General features: G+C 43.7%; 1 protein-coding gene across 8 annotated transcripts in view; it reads right to left on the reverse strand.

Moving 5' to 3' along the window:
- The window catches only part of LOC137528929 (leucine-rich repeat and fibronectin type III domain-containing protein 1-like protein), an 874,345-nt gene that overhangs the window by 355,079 nt on the left and 504,395 nt on the right, over positions 1–14,871 (reverse strand). For all 8 annotated transcript variants that reach the window (XM_068250704.1, XM_068250705.1, XM_068250703.1 and 5 more), the window contains one exon: positions 9,249–9,303. The gene's annotated coding sequence lies outside the window, so the exon portion shown is untranslated. The remainder of the gene's footprint in view (positions 1–9,248; positions 9,304–14,871) is intronic.

The raw sequence follows: 14,871 nt of genomic DNA on the forward strand, positions 1-14,871 counted from the left end.
ACGTCATTCAGTGCCACTCCATGAAATCTGGCGAGGTCGGCATCTGCACCAGAGGGGACCGAGAGCCACCGGAGCTGCGTGGAAAGCACAGGACAGCTGCCAGGGGCTGGTGGAGACCTCAGGTAAGTAGATTTTTTATTTATATTCATGTCGGACGTTACCTTTAAGTAAAGTTCTCTTTTGTTTTTAGACTTGCAGATTGCTCCAGCCACACGTTGTAAGCTGATCTGAATAGATTGCCATATAATAATGTGTAGCACTTGCACAGGGTGCAGTGGCAGCCAAGTTTTGCAGCAGTGGTTCAGGCAGAGAGGGTGCGTGACTATACATTACACTCAGATGGAGGCACAGCACAGCCTTCAGGCAAGTCTGTTCCCAGAGTATATATGTCACGGCACGTATGCAGTTTTCATTTTTAGATGATATCCTTTTAGAGAAAAACTGCAGGTACAGATATAGCCTCCACAGGGCCTGGGGATTCTCACATCTCTGCAGATTTGTGCAGCTAATATCACTATTTTTTAATTAAATTTAGAGCGCAGCGTTTTTTTGCAGACTTGTTTAGAGATGAGCTTGCTTTGCTTTTTATTTTTTTCTGTGCTCAGGTGTAGCTTACTGTAAAGAACACATCCCGCTCTGTATTAATGCTCGGCAATGTACTTAAATGCTATCTTATAATCACCAACCATTCAGCAAGACAAAAAGAGACAAAGGCGGGGAGGATAGAACAGATGAGAGAACTGCAGGTAACAGACTGATTTCTGTATTATCTCCATTCGCCGAGGCTGCTAAGACCATAATCCAGGCGCTGTGATACCTGGAATTAAAAATGTGCAATTGATGCAGGCGGGAAATCTGCCATAGACATCTGCAGCGAGGATGAGATCTCGGGATAAACCGTCTGGGAAAACACTCAGCAAGAAATCTGAAATGTGACCTTATTCTGGCTTTAAATATCCTCGGTTCTATATTCACTACTTTCTCCTAAAAATGGATCTCACGTTGCAGAATGATTCGGCTCTTATAATCGGTGGATTTCCGGTTATTGAGGGGTCAGGCCGTCTAAAAGTGCTATTTAAGTTTTGATGAATGCTGCAGAGTTTCAGCACATCGGTCAGCTCTCTCTGCATTTATAAAGTGACCTTGTCACTTAGGCTCCATTTACACTCCCGCGCTGCATCACCCCACGTTATGCATCCTTGTTGCAAGGGCCATACAAGTCTATTTAGACTTGCACACTTCACACGGTGCAACGCAGTGTGGTGCACCAGAAGTATTGAGACAAAATATTGGTAGGTTTTTAGAAATTGGTGCAGAACTACTATCTCAGGCATGTTAAGAAATCACTAGTGCAGATTCCTGTTGTAAAATAGGAGGAGCTAAGAAGGTCTCTCGGGCAGTGCAATGTATGAGGGCAATTGTTGTTACTGAGGTAACCAATACATCTGCTGTATTGATACCAGCAGGCTCTGAGGAGGAATTCAGCAGGGGGGAAAAGCGCCTCACAAATCATGTCTAGTCTGCACTTTGTACTATCTGCAGAACTGCTATCAAGCACTTCCTAATCTGCAGCAGTTTAGGGATGGATTAGCACTTTTCTTAACTGTAGTGCAGCTCTAGAAATTCACGCTAAACTGCTGCTATTACATACTTTTTAAGAAGTTTCTCATCATGCAGAACTGTTCTCCCTGCTAGTTAGAACAGTTTAAAGTGAACCTCCGGACTAAAAATCTACTCAGCAGAACTGAAAAGGCTTGGTGTTTCTTTAACAGTTTCACAGCATCAGAACTTTGTTTTTCTTACCAAAGTATCATTTTTAGCTGCATGTTTAGCTAAGCTCCACCCATCAAAGAGAACTGCCCGGGCGGTTTTACCCTGATGCTGTGCAAAGCATGATGGGATTTGCTATGTTGTTATTCACGTTGCCTAGCAACTGGGAGGGCGTGATCAGCACACAGGACAGTTGGAACTGTGTCTCACGCTCCCTGTCACCTCCTTTCAACCAAAAAGATGGCTGCCCTTATGAACTCACAAACCTTTGCCTGTTCTTATAAAACAGGGTGGGTAAGAGATTATATTACCTATCTATTTTAATTAACATAACTAATGTAACTTAATAACAGTATGTTTGTTTAGGCTGGAGTTCCTCTTTAAGAAGAAAAAACGGTAATGCTATGATAAATCTGGCCCACAGTCACCACATTCCCCATGCAAAGTTTGCAGCGTGTTGCCACATGATCCATGCCTACCACACGGATTATGCAGTAATGCAAGTTAATAGGCGAAGCAGTAAGTGTGAACAATGGGAGCAAAGTGCGACACACAGTGCAACCAACACAGACTGAGGGGAATCCCAGTGACTTAAAGGGGAACTTCAGCCTAAACAAACATAATGTCATTAAGTTACATTAGTTATGTTAATTAGAATAGATAGGTAATATAATCTTTTACCCACCCTGTTTTAAAAGAACAGGCAAATGTTTGTGATTTGTGGGGGCAGCCATCTTTGTCATGGGGGAAGCCATCTTTTTGGTTGAAAGGAGGTGACAAGGAGCAGGAGACACAGTTCCAACTATCCTGTGTCCTGATAACCCCTCCCGGCTGCACACGCTAGACTTCAAATGTCAAATTCAAAATGTAAAAAAAAAAAATTGCCCCAAAACAGCAGAACGAGAACAACAAAATCAGAAATCCCATCATGCTTTGCACAGCATCAGGGGGAAATGCCCGGGCAGTTTTCTTCTGTGCAGCTAAAAATGAGGCTTGTATAAGAAAAACAAAGTTTTGATGCTGTGAAACTGTTAAAGAAACACAAAGCCTTTTCAGTGCTGCGGAGTCGATTTTTAGTCTGGAGGTTCACTTTAATTCCTGCCAAGCATGGATTACATTACTGAACGTGCATATGATCCTGTTGTGCGCCGTGGCGCAGGGTCATAGGAATACGGATTTCTGCAGTGCGGTAATGTGGCGGCAGGCCCCCCAGCCATGCGCTCACCACCGCTTAGGTGTAAAACCGGCCTCAAAGGGAATCTGATGTGAGAGGAATATTGAGGCTGCCATATTTATTTCCTTTTAAGCAATTCAGATTGCCAGGCTGTCCTGCTGATCCTCGGCCTCTAATACTTATAGCCATAGACTCTGAGCAAGATGCTTTGAACCAAGTGTGACTGGATTAGCCCCATGCCTTTCTGGCGTGTGATTCAGACACTACTGCAGTCAAAGAGATTAGAACAACGGCCAGGCAACTGGTATTGTTTAACCACTTCTCTACCACAGGTTTTCCCCTTCAAAAGCTCTTCCCATTCATTCGGTAATAACTTTATTGTTAATTATCACATTGAAATGATCTATATATTATTTTTTTGCAGGACAACTAGGCTTTACTTTGGGCAGTACTTCATGCTAGGAATTATATTATTTTATATGCATTTGACAGGGAAGAAGAAGAAAAAAATGAAAAATTGTAGTTTAAAAATAAAATGTGCTATCGTAGATAAAATAGACATTTTATTTGCCCATTTTTCCCGGTTATTACAATGTTTAAATTGTGTCCCTAGTACAATGTATGGCGATAATATTTTAATTTGGGTTAGGGGTGAAGGAGTTAAAAAAATAATGAAAATGTATTTAATTTTTTTATGGTAAGTGTATAACGGTGTATTTGGAAGTAGTTTGACTTTTTGGCCACAAGATGGTGCTAAACTAACTCAGTTTTCTAAAAATAGAAAACAGAACCAAGTGTTTACATGTGTTTACAAGTGTTTATAGGTGTTTATAAACAAGGACCTAGAATAGCGTGGCAGAAGTTGCTAAGCAGTTAAGAGGAAATAAATATGGCAGCCTCCATATCCCTCTCCCTTCAGGTTCACTTTAAGTGAAGGTAAATGTGACTGCAACTCGGGATGAACAATGAGATACAAATAATTTCTCATTGCATTCAAATTTCATGTTCAATGTTTTGCTGGGGAAGGGGGGGGGGTTGATTTGTAGTTATGCCACTGGTTGCAGGGATATGGCGTGGATAGTAAGGCAGCACTCATCCTTTGCATGTGTATCTGAGTGGGTGGCAGCTGCCCCCTAGAGACTACATGTGGCATTTTTATACTGCATAGTAACCATGCCATGTGGCAATGGCTGACACACGTTTAGTTACAAATGCTGCCAAGCGGCTACATTCCCCTGGAACACCAGATGGCACAGATTCCCTGGCTTCCATTGAGCTCTATCTAATAACACATATTAGAAGTTGGAAAGCTTGACGGCGCTATTTTTGTAAGTGAGACATGAAGTTGAGCAGGAATAGAACTCAAATCCTATAGCTAGAGGCCCAAAGAAATACAAGACCTTGTCTACACCAATAGCTGACAGCAAGCTTTCATGGTCTCCTCACCATGTCAGTGACTGCCGTCCTTCAGTAAGTTGTTCAGTAAGTGGCTGGTGTAAGCACTAGTATGACATTGCAGTCTTATGCCAATTACTCCCATTTAGGTGGGAGGAGGACCATCTGCCAGACGTTCAATGTGACGGTCGTCACCCACATGGTAACTGCATAGTTCCTGACCGCCGGCCAGCTGCCCACACGCTTAATCGTCATGGAGATTGCAGCTGCAGCACATCAGTCGCTGAAGTGAGCAGTAAATGTGCTGTTTAGCTGCCCGTGGAGATCAAGTCTTAGCAATACTCAAATTCCAAAAGAATCCACCATGAACTGAACTAATGAATTCTGATCTCAAGCATGGGTAAGACAGTAGCAAAATGACGCAGCATATGGTAAGGGTCGTGTATGCGCAAAGTTTGCTGGTTACAATGACCTGTGTTCACTTGCGTGCACCTAAAGATGCCTGCGTGTCTGTTTGAGACCTTGCAGTGTGCCCTTGCAACTCTGGGTAAACCCTTACTTTAAATAAAGCACTACAGAACTTTCTAAAGGCCTGTACACACTTGCAATACAAGTTGTGTGATGTAAACGATCTCACCGATGTCATCCAGCAGGTGTTCAGGAATATTCGCCTCCAGCAACTGTCAGACAGAGCAATGAATAACAAAAGTCTAGAGAGAAATTTTCAGATGACAGTTGTATGTGTTCTGTGTAAGCTGGGATCCAACAAGCTCATCTGCCTTTTGGTGTACATTTACTATAGACGCTAATGAGTTTGGCACGATTCGCTAATAAAATGAATATCGGTAATTTTAAATTACTGATATTATACTATTAATACCATATTACTTCCGTCAAACTCATCCTAATCTCTTCTCAAAAAGTAACCTTCCAATTCCTGCTAAACCTAACACTATCCCTCCTACTCCTGATACATCGAACACTATCCATCCTACGCCTGGTACACCCAACACTACCCCCCCCCCCCCCACTCCCAATACACCTAACACTAACCCTCATACTCCCGATACACCTAACACTATCCCTTCTACTCTGGCTACACCAAAAACTATCCCTAATACTCCTGGTACTCCTAACACTAACCCCCCTACTCCCGATACACCTAACACCAGGGCCGGAGCTACCATAGAGGCAAAGGAGGCAGCTGCCCCAGGGTCCTAGAGCTTGTAGGGGCCCCCAGTGGCTACAAGAGGAAAAAATGTTTTCAAATCGGCCTTATAGTTTTTGAGAAAATCGATTTTAAAGTTTCAAAGGAAAAAAAATACACATTTAAAAACCTGCCGACTTTAATGGTTAATAGCAAATCCACCTTAAATGCTAGAAACCCTAAATTTGCAGGATATGTTAAGGAGATCATTAGGAATAAGAGGGAAAAACAATTTTTCTAAAAGACCTTATAGTTTTTGAGAAAATTGATTTTAAAGTTTCGAAGGAAAAAAGTATACTTTTAAATGCGGTAAATGTCACTTTTAGTAGCAAACCTAACGGTAGTGTAATTTTACATGCATCAAACGAAAGCGCAATAAATTTCCTGACGGGGTTTCCAGGGGGTCCATACGCAGCCGCAGCGCTTTGGCCAGGGATCGCTATACAGCCGCAATATGGCTGTATGAAGATCCCTGGCATTTTTTCCTATTTTCCCAATTTTTTTTTTTTATGTTTAGAGTGCGGGAATTTAAAAAAAAAAAAAAAATTATGTGGGGTCCCCCCTCCTGAAACTTTTTAACCCCTTGTCCCCCATGCAGGCTGGGATAGCCAGAATGTGGAGTTTCGACCAATTGGGACTTCACACCCTGACTATACCAGCTGCAAAAAAGGTCCCCTAATGCCGATTTTTGTTCCGGGGTATATGTTGGGGGGGCCTAAACCGGCCCTGCCTAACACTAACACTCCTGCTACACCTAACATCCCCCCTACTCCTACTACACCTAACACTATCCCTCCTTATCCTGGTACACTTAACACTAACCCTCCCTACTACCGCTAATCATTGTCCCTACTCCTACACTATCCCTCCTATTCCAGATACACCTAACACTATCGCTCCTACTCCTGTTCACCTAACACTAACCCTCCTACTCTCAATACATCTAACACTGACCCTCCTACTAGCGCTACTTATTGCCACTACTCCTACACTATCCCTTCTACTACCGCTACAGCGACACTAACTTCACTGCCACTAACCTTTCTATCCCTACATCTAATACTAACCTTACTATCTCTACACCTAACACTACCCTTTTTTGTCCTACTTCTACATTTACTGATAAAAGATGCCCTTTTGCCAATTGTATTACCCTCAATTCCCAAATGTAAAATTTGCTGTGCTGCCACTTACCAAGTCTAGATTAATCTATTACCAAGTGCACCAAATCGCAGCACCCTGGTGCCACATATCCGCAATAGTACTCTCGAATACACCGCCTACAACCTACGCCAGGAGTGAGCACTTCGTTCTGTTGCACTTTGCCTGCACAACACTGGATGTCATGCCAACAGCCCTGAATGCCTTTGTATATAGAGTAATCTTTTATAATCATTCCTAAAAATGATCAAGCAGATATGCCTTTTGATTAAGTCCAAATTATATCGTTGCTCTGTATAAAGCTTTAGACAGCCCTGCCTGTTACTTCCTGACGCTGCCAGTCAAAATATTAGGCAAACAGCAAAGCTTGGGAGTAAGAAAGAAGTGGGACCAACAGCAACTATCTAAGACAGATGAGTTTTCCCTTGTTTCTGTTACTGACCCAAATAGCCTCTGACCTTCACTGATCTCCACCTGTCTTTTGGCCTCAACCTGGTTCTCAACTTTGCTTGATTGCGGCCTGTACCGACCTTTGCCTTGTCCCTGACCATGCAGTCCAGAGCTTACCCTTGAACTTTGGCTACCCATGACGATGTTCCTGCTAGACCCTGCCCTACCTTTTATTGAACTCTGCTGTTATTTCTATCACTGTTAGAGTGATCTCAGGGGCTGCGACCTGGTGGCTACTAGAAAGCAAAATAGCCCATCACCCACTAAGGGTGGAGGCCTATTATCCCATGCGGCTGCTCTGGTGAACATTCGCAGTCACATGGGAGAACCCATGCCTACCACTAGTGCCGAACAGTGTACTAGACCCGTAACATTATCGCTACGGTATAGAATGACAGCTCCTTGGTTCAACAGTGACACATCTATGAAATTTGAAAACAGGTGTGGAAGGTATCAGCACCGCAAAAATCCACCATATCAATAGGCTTACTGCTTTCTCTTAAAATCAGACTCTGAGAACTGGGGGTGATCCTCGAGCTGGAGATAGAAGAGGGTCATTGGTGCATGAAACTGCTTTTGTACAAAGTCTAGTTTTTAATTTGAATGTTTTTCACCAGAATTCCATTTTAGCACACAGAGTTGACTGGGAAATAATACTTTTTGCATTAACGGAACATTCGGTAAAAACTAACAGAATAACATGGCTTTTCACTTTGCAAGTTTAGGACAATAAAATGTATAAATTATGGATGGCATAGCCCCGGGAAACGCTGATTTCCACAAGCTTGCTGTCATTACCACAATAACTGTTTAAGGTTAGTACAGACATAATGTAATCAATATTTAATATAACAGTTTACTTTTCTGTCCTAGAGGAGCCTGGCTCACCACAGCTATGTCATAGAAGGCCTGGGATAACTGCTGCCATGTCACAGGAGGAGCCAAGGTGACTGCTGCAACATCACAGGAGGAGCCAAAGTGACTGCTGCCACATTACAGGAGGAGCCAAGGTGACTGCTGCCACATTACAGGAGGAGCCAATGTGACTGCTGCCACGTCACAGGAGGAGCCAAGATGATTGCTGCCAGGTCACAAGAGCAGCCAAGGTGACTGCTGCCACGTCACAGGAGGAGCCAAGATGACTGCTGCCAGGTCACAAGAGCAGCCAAGGTGACTGCTGCCACTTCACAGGAGGAGCCAAGGTGAATGCTGCCACTTCACAGGAGGAGCCAAGGTGACTGCTGCCACGTCACAGAAGGAGCCTGGCTGAATAGCGCCATTTTACAGAAGCAATATACCAGTCAGTGGCCAAATCACAGGAAGTGCCACATGGAACATGGTCATCCACCATGGATGACTAGTGTTGTGTCACAGGAAAAGTCTGGATGACTGTCATTATGTCACAAAAAGAGCCTGGCTGAGTGCTGTTATGTCACAGGTGGAGCCGGGCTGAGTGCTGTTATGTCACAGGTGGAGCCGGGCTGAGTGCTGTTATGTCACAGGTGGAGTCTGGCTGAGTGTTATGTCACAGGTGGAGCCGGGCTGAGTGCGGTTATGTCACAGGTGGAGCCGGGCTGAGTGCGGTTATGTCACAGGTGGAGCCGGGCTGAGTGCGGTTATGTCACAGGTGGAGCCGGGCTGAGTGCGGTTATGTCACAGGTGGAGCCGGGCTGACTTCTGCTATGTCACAGGTGAAACCTGGCCGACGGCTGTCACATCGCAGGAGCAGCCTTGTTGTATGCTTTTGTGTGACTGGAGATGTGTCTCAGGAGGATCATGGCTAGCTTTAGTCCAAGTTATAGGACAACTGTGGCCTGCAAAGGTTCTTTTTCCGAAAGCCAAACATTTTTTCTTAGCAGTATGAGGTCTCCATCTTCCCACTCCCTCCCACCTTTGCAGAAATAGCCCTGCATGCTTGTCTGAGGTGCCAATGCTGTTCTTCTTAACATTTCTGATAACTGGATTATTGAGTGACGTTTGTTGTAAATCTATATGCAGCTTAAATAAACACATCATTACAGGCTTTAGTATTCCTGGAAGCACGGCCCTAATTGTACAGCACTGCTGACCTTTCAGTAGTACTTAACTCACCTGTGTTATGCAGCTCTTTGAACACGTTTCCTGCCGAGCAGCTCCGCACTGGTGCCTGATGGAAGAAAGAAGACTCCCATTAGTGTAAAAATAGAATATTGATCCCAAAATTGAATTATTAAAGGGTCAAGTGCAGAGTAACCTCACTCAGTACACAAAGAGGTAAATACATGCTTTCATGTTATTTGTACACATCAATCAATGGATGGTCTGCTGTTCCACAAGGATCTGATACAGGCACACAGCAATGGCTGGAGCTGTACCGGTTTAACAAGAGGCTTTAGGGTGTTCTTCCCTTATCTATGGGTCTCCCCTGTGACAAGTGACAACAGCTGGTGTTCCTGAGGAAAAACAAGTCAGTCTGAATGCATCAAAGGGAATGAGAAACATTTCTAAGAAAAAAAAAAAAAGGCCAATCAAAGATTTATTAAAGACTGGATAGCATATGTTGGGGTTTGATGTCTTGAAAGAGCACAAGTCACAAAGATGGATTTGCTATAATCTGAAACTGATCTAACAGGAGAGATTTACCAGGTTGGTATGTTTTTCCCTCCTGTTGTTTAAAGCAGAACTCCAAGCATAGACTTTTTAAAGCAATCCTGCAGGGAGCAAATATTTTATTTACTTCCCAAATGAGTCTATTACTGATCTGTTCTGATTGGACTCAAGGCTGCCTCCTTCAACGTGGTTATCCCATCTCATCCCTTCCAAGAATCAGCCTTAATTAACAAGGTGAGAGCCCAACTACTACTGCAGCTAAAGGGCATACAAGTTTCACCATAGGCCCCAGGGGTGTAACTACAAACCATGAGGCCCTACCAGCAAAACTTTAATACCCCCTCCCCCCTTTGTTCACACCCTTTCCCTTGCCTAAACCTCATGAGCGTACAAGAAAAATCGCCGCCGGGAGACTTGGGCGCAGGATACAGTCGGTATGGCTTATCCTGCTGCTGCACAAGTCCCAGCATTCCCCCTCCAGGTCCACATGGATGGTGGGGAATAATGTAATTCGGCCTCCAGCTATTTCTGGTGGCTGAATTACAGTGTTTTAAAAGTAACTTCAGCAATGTCTTCTGACGGCACCTAAGTTACTCACTGTGCTTCGCTATAGCCGCAAATCCTATTACAGTATATGGTGGCGCCGGCTGCGCCCAAATCTCCTGCGCTTGATTCCTAGTGTTAGCCTGGTGACTCTCACAGACTAGGGGCTTATCAAGCAAGGGTTCTAAAACAAGTGTCATAGGTGAGTATATCACTTAAGATTTACTTTAAAGGGACACTTAAGCCCCCCCCCAAAAAAAAGTTTTACACACCTGGAGCTTCTACCAGCCCCCGGCAGCAGTCCTGTGCCCTCGCAGCCCCTCACTAATCCTCTGGTCCCCCGCTGCCAGCTAGTTTCGTTTTTGCTGACAGGCTCGACAGGACTGGCCACGCGTAGCTTTCTCCGCATTACCGACTGCAATTATCGCTATTGTGAGCCGCAACGCATACGAAGATACGCGTTGCTCCTTTCAAGTCAAGAGTATTTGGGTGTTCTGAATCGGCTAAACCAAATTCAAACACCAACACCACTAAAAGTATAAGAGGCAGAGGATCAATAGGACAGCCAGGCAATTGGCATTGCTTAAAAGAAAATCAATATGGCAGCCTCCATATCCCTCTCACTTCAGGTGTGCATTAAGACTAGCTCCTAGCAACTCAGCCACCCCTGTGACATGGAAATAATGGATAGGAAAGCAAGGCTTGTCCATAAAATTAGGTTCAAAGGTTTTCCCCAAAAAAATTCAACTAGAAGCTGCACTTTTCTTTTTAGTACAGCATTAAAAGTATTTGAAGTGGTCTTGGGAGCATACAAACATGCATGTTATACACTGGAATGCATGTACATGTAAAAAATGTTAAGGAGGCCCAGAATGTTCACATTCCATTACAGAATCACGATAATTAAATCACTTTTTATACACCCTCTTCCAATGTACCCCCAAGAGGAAAAGGCATAAGCAGTGGCGTCACTAGGGGGGTGCGGTAGGTGCGGACTGCACCACGTGTCACCAGGAGATGGGGTGACACCAAGTACCAGGCTAAGGGACAGTGGAGTAGGGCTATGTAAATATAGACCAGGTTATTACCCAACTCCCCTCTCTCCTATAGCAAATGGGTCCAGTATAACCCCTCCCCAACCCCATTCTCAGCAAATGTGACAAGTAACGATACTACATAAGAAAGTACTATTGGTTTTATTAAGCCTGGTGAGGTTGGAGGTTTATAAGGTAAGAGAGGGGTGACACCATGAGTTTCCGCACCAGGTGACACCAACCCTTGTGATGCCTCTGGGCATAAGCTCTGCCTGGTACTAGACATTAAAAATGTGTTTTCTCACCAAAACCAACATTGACTTCAATTTCTCAGTAAAATAGGATTTAAAATTGACTTTAAGGGTCCGATGTTTATTCCAGCACTAGGGATTTTGGTGTCCTATTCAAACGATATTTGTGATGGATATAGATTGTCAAGAAGATGCAAATAATTGCTTAGTTGCAGGATTATGCAAATTTATGCAGATGGGAATGGACCAATCAAATCCGGCAGATGTGGGATTTCTATTGATCCATTTTCAAGCTGCATGTATTTGCATACAAAATTTGCACAATCCTGCATCAACTCGGAAATATTTGTGTCTCGTTGACCATCCCTAGTGGTGGGTGCTTAAATTTAGTGCCGATAGTCTTCTTTCATTTTTAGTTCTGGCAATTGTAATATAATCTCTTGTCTCCTCTCCACTGATCATCGCAAACAAAACACTAGAGATGTCCCGAGCGGTTCGCCGGCGAACGGTTCCAGGCGAACTTCGGTGGTTCGCGTTTGCCTACCAAACGCGAACTTTCTCGGAAGTTCGATTCTCCCCATAATGCTCTATGGAGCAAAACTTTGACCCTCTCCATCACAGTCATCAGACACATTACTGCCAATCAGACTTCACTCACTGGTGGAGCCCCACCCCCCCTTATACAAGGCAAGGTCCTGGAGCCATTTGACTCACTCATCTGCCTATACTAATTAGTTAAGGGACAGCTGCTACACACTCTGCTAGGGAGATTTTAATAAGGCTCTTGTGGGCTCCACCCTCTACTCTTCTACCCTCCCACCCTTCTATCTATGCCCTCCTCCCTCCTACTGGAGGGAGGAGGGTCTCATCTGCCAGAGAATGATATTATTTCAAAAGCCAGTTTACATACCATAGCTGAGAATTGAACCCAGGTCTCACTGTGTGGTGGGCAAGTACCTTAACCACTGTACCACAACAGTACAAACTGAAGCTGGCCTAGCATTTACCATTTATGCTCAATCCAAGAGAAAAATTAGACAAGATAGCAGCGTTAGGAAGACTTGCCTAAGGTCTCCTACTGAATAGGTACTGGCTTACTGAACAGACAGAGACGAGATTCGAACTCTGGTCTCCTGTGTTCGAGGCAGAGCCCTTTAACCATTACACCATGCAGCCACTGCTTACAGATATGTAGCCAGACATGGCCTTGTATTTTGTGTTCAATAGTTGTCAAGAGAAAAAAATAGACAAGATAACAGTGTTAGGAAGACTTGCCTAAGGTCTCCTACTGAATAGGTGCTGGCTTACTGAACAGACAGAGACGAGATTTGAACTCTGGTCTCCGGTGTCAGAGCCCTTAACCATTACATCATCCAGCCACTGCTTACAGATATGTAGCCAGACATGGCCTTGTATTCAATTCTCAGCTATGGTATGTAAACTGGCTCTTGAAATAATATAATTCTCTGGCAGATGAGACCCTTCTCCCTCCAGTAGGAGGGAGGAGGGAATAGGTAGAAGGGTAGAAGGGTGGAGGGTAGGAGGAGGGTGCCCTAAAATAGGGGTCTGTGTGAAACCTAGATGTTAGCCTGGGACATTTGATGTGTATTTCACTCAATCATGTCTGCCTCCAGGTATTAGAGCCTTTGAAACATGTTTTCTATTATTTTTCTAGGCGTTAGAATTTTTTCTATTTTTCTAAGTTCGCCTCCCCATTGAAGTCTATTGCGATTCGCGAACTTTTTCGCGAACCGAACCTTTCGCGGAGGTTCGCGAACAGGGTTCGCGAACCGAAAATCAGAGGTTCGCGACATCTCTACAAAACACATGCAGAGAGTAGAATGTAGAGCAAGATGGTAGCAGAATCATGCTTTACACATCTGACTCCCAGCTAATATCTGTCTGCAGCAGACCCAAGGGGGAAGGGAGAAACGTCAGAGAGGACACTGTCATTAATGGAGATAAGAGAGTCCCAGAAGGCAGCAGTGGGATGCTCTGATTACATGAAGCCTGTTCATTCTTTGATTAGAACTGATTAGATCTTGATCAGAACACTTCAGCAATCGGCAGTCCATGCTAGAGTGGAAGCCAGTTAAAAACCATCGCTTTCTGCAAGAACTCTGATATTCTTTTTTAGGCTTCATCACACAAGAGTGACTTTTTTCATCATGTAGAAGTAGGCAGAATAGACAAGGAGTTCTCAGTTTTTATGTTTTTGTACTGTATCTTTTTTATTATAACAACATCAACTTTAAGAAAAAGAATAAAGTTGTGGATAGTTTGGAAAGGAGCTAAAGCCTCTTTTGGGATTTTAGTTTGACCTGTGTTCCTATCTAGGACTAGGATCCCCAGATTCTGTCCTGATATGAAGCATTTGAAGAGGAACTCCAGTGAAAATAATGGAATAAAAAAGTGCTTAATTTTTACAATAATTCTGTATAAGTGATTTAGTCAGTGTTTGCCCATTGTAAAAGCTTTCCTCTCCCTGATTTACATTATCACACTTATCACATGGTGACATTTTTTCTGCTGGCAGGTAATGTCACTGGAAGGAGATGCTTGCTTTTTTTGGCAGTTGGAAACAGCTGTAAACAGCTATTTCCCACAATGCAACAAGGCTCACAGACCGAAAACTGCCAGGAGTACAATGGTCCTCAGAGTTTCTTGTGGGAGGGGTTTCACCACAATATCAGATATACAGCACCCCCTGATGGTCTGTTTGTGAAAAGGAATAGATTTCTCATGTAAAAGGGGGTATCAGCTACTGATTGGGTAGTTCAATTCTTGGTCACAGTTTCTCTTTAAGTCTCTCTAATAGGGACACAGACAACACTTGTTGGTAGGGAAAAAACACTCAACAGGTTTCATAAGCTGTTCATGATTTGCTTTTCTCAGTTGTGTCAACAAGGAAGTAATCCCTCCCAGGCAGATCATGCTCGTTATATTATCTGTGTAGCTCCCAGTCATACATGATCTTATCCACTTTGACATGCATGAATCTGTCAGGATTTTGTAGAAATCATTGCTGGAGGGTCTTTGCTAAATTTCTACCATTGTTGACCTGAGAAAGCCGGATTGCACATCCACAAAACGTGTTGTTGATTGAGATACCAAGTTGTTACCCATTGTGGTTGTGTGATTATTGGAGGTGTGTCTACCCTTTTCCTGTTGTTTAACTAGTTCTTAACTATTTCATTATTTTTCAGTGCTCGTTTGTATGAATCTGTGCAAATCTGACTACTTACTGGAGAGACACAATCAAGAAAAATCTTCACTGCGACCACTATAAGGGCTGAT

This window comes from Hyperolius riggenbachi, chromosome 8, assembly GCF_040937935.1.
Source record: "Hyperolius riggenbachi isolate aHypRig1 chromosome 8, aHypRig1.pri, whole genome shotgun sequence".
Taxonomy (NCBI): domain Eukaryota; kingdom Metazoa; phylum Chordata; class Amphibia; order Anura; family Hyperoliidae; genus Hyperolius; species Hyperolius riggenbachi.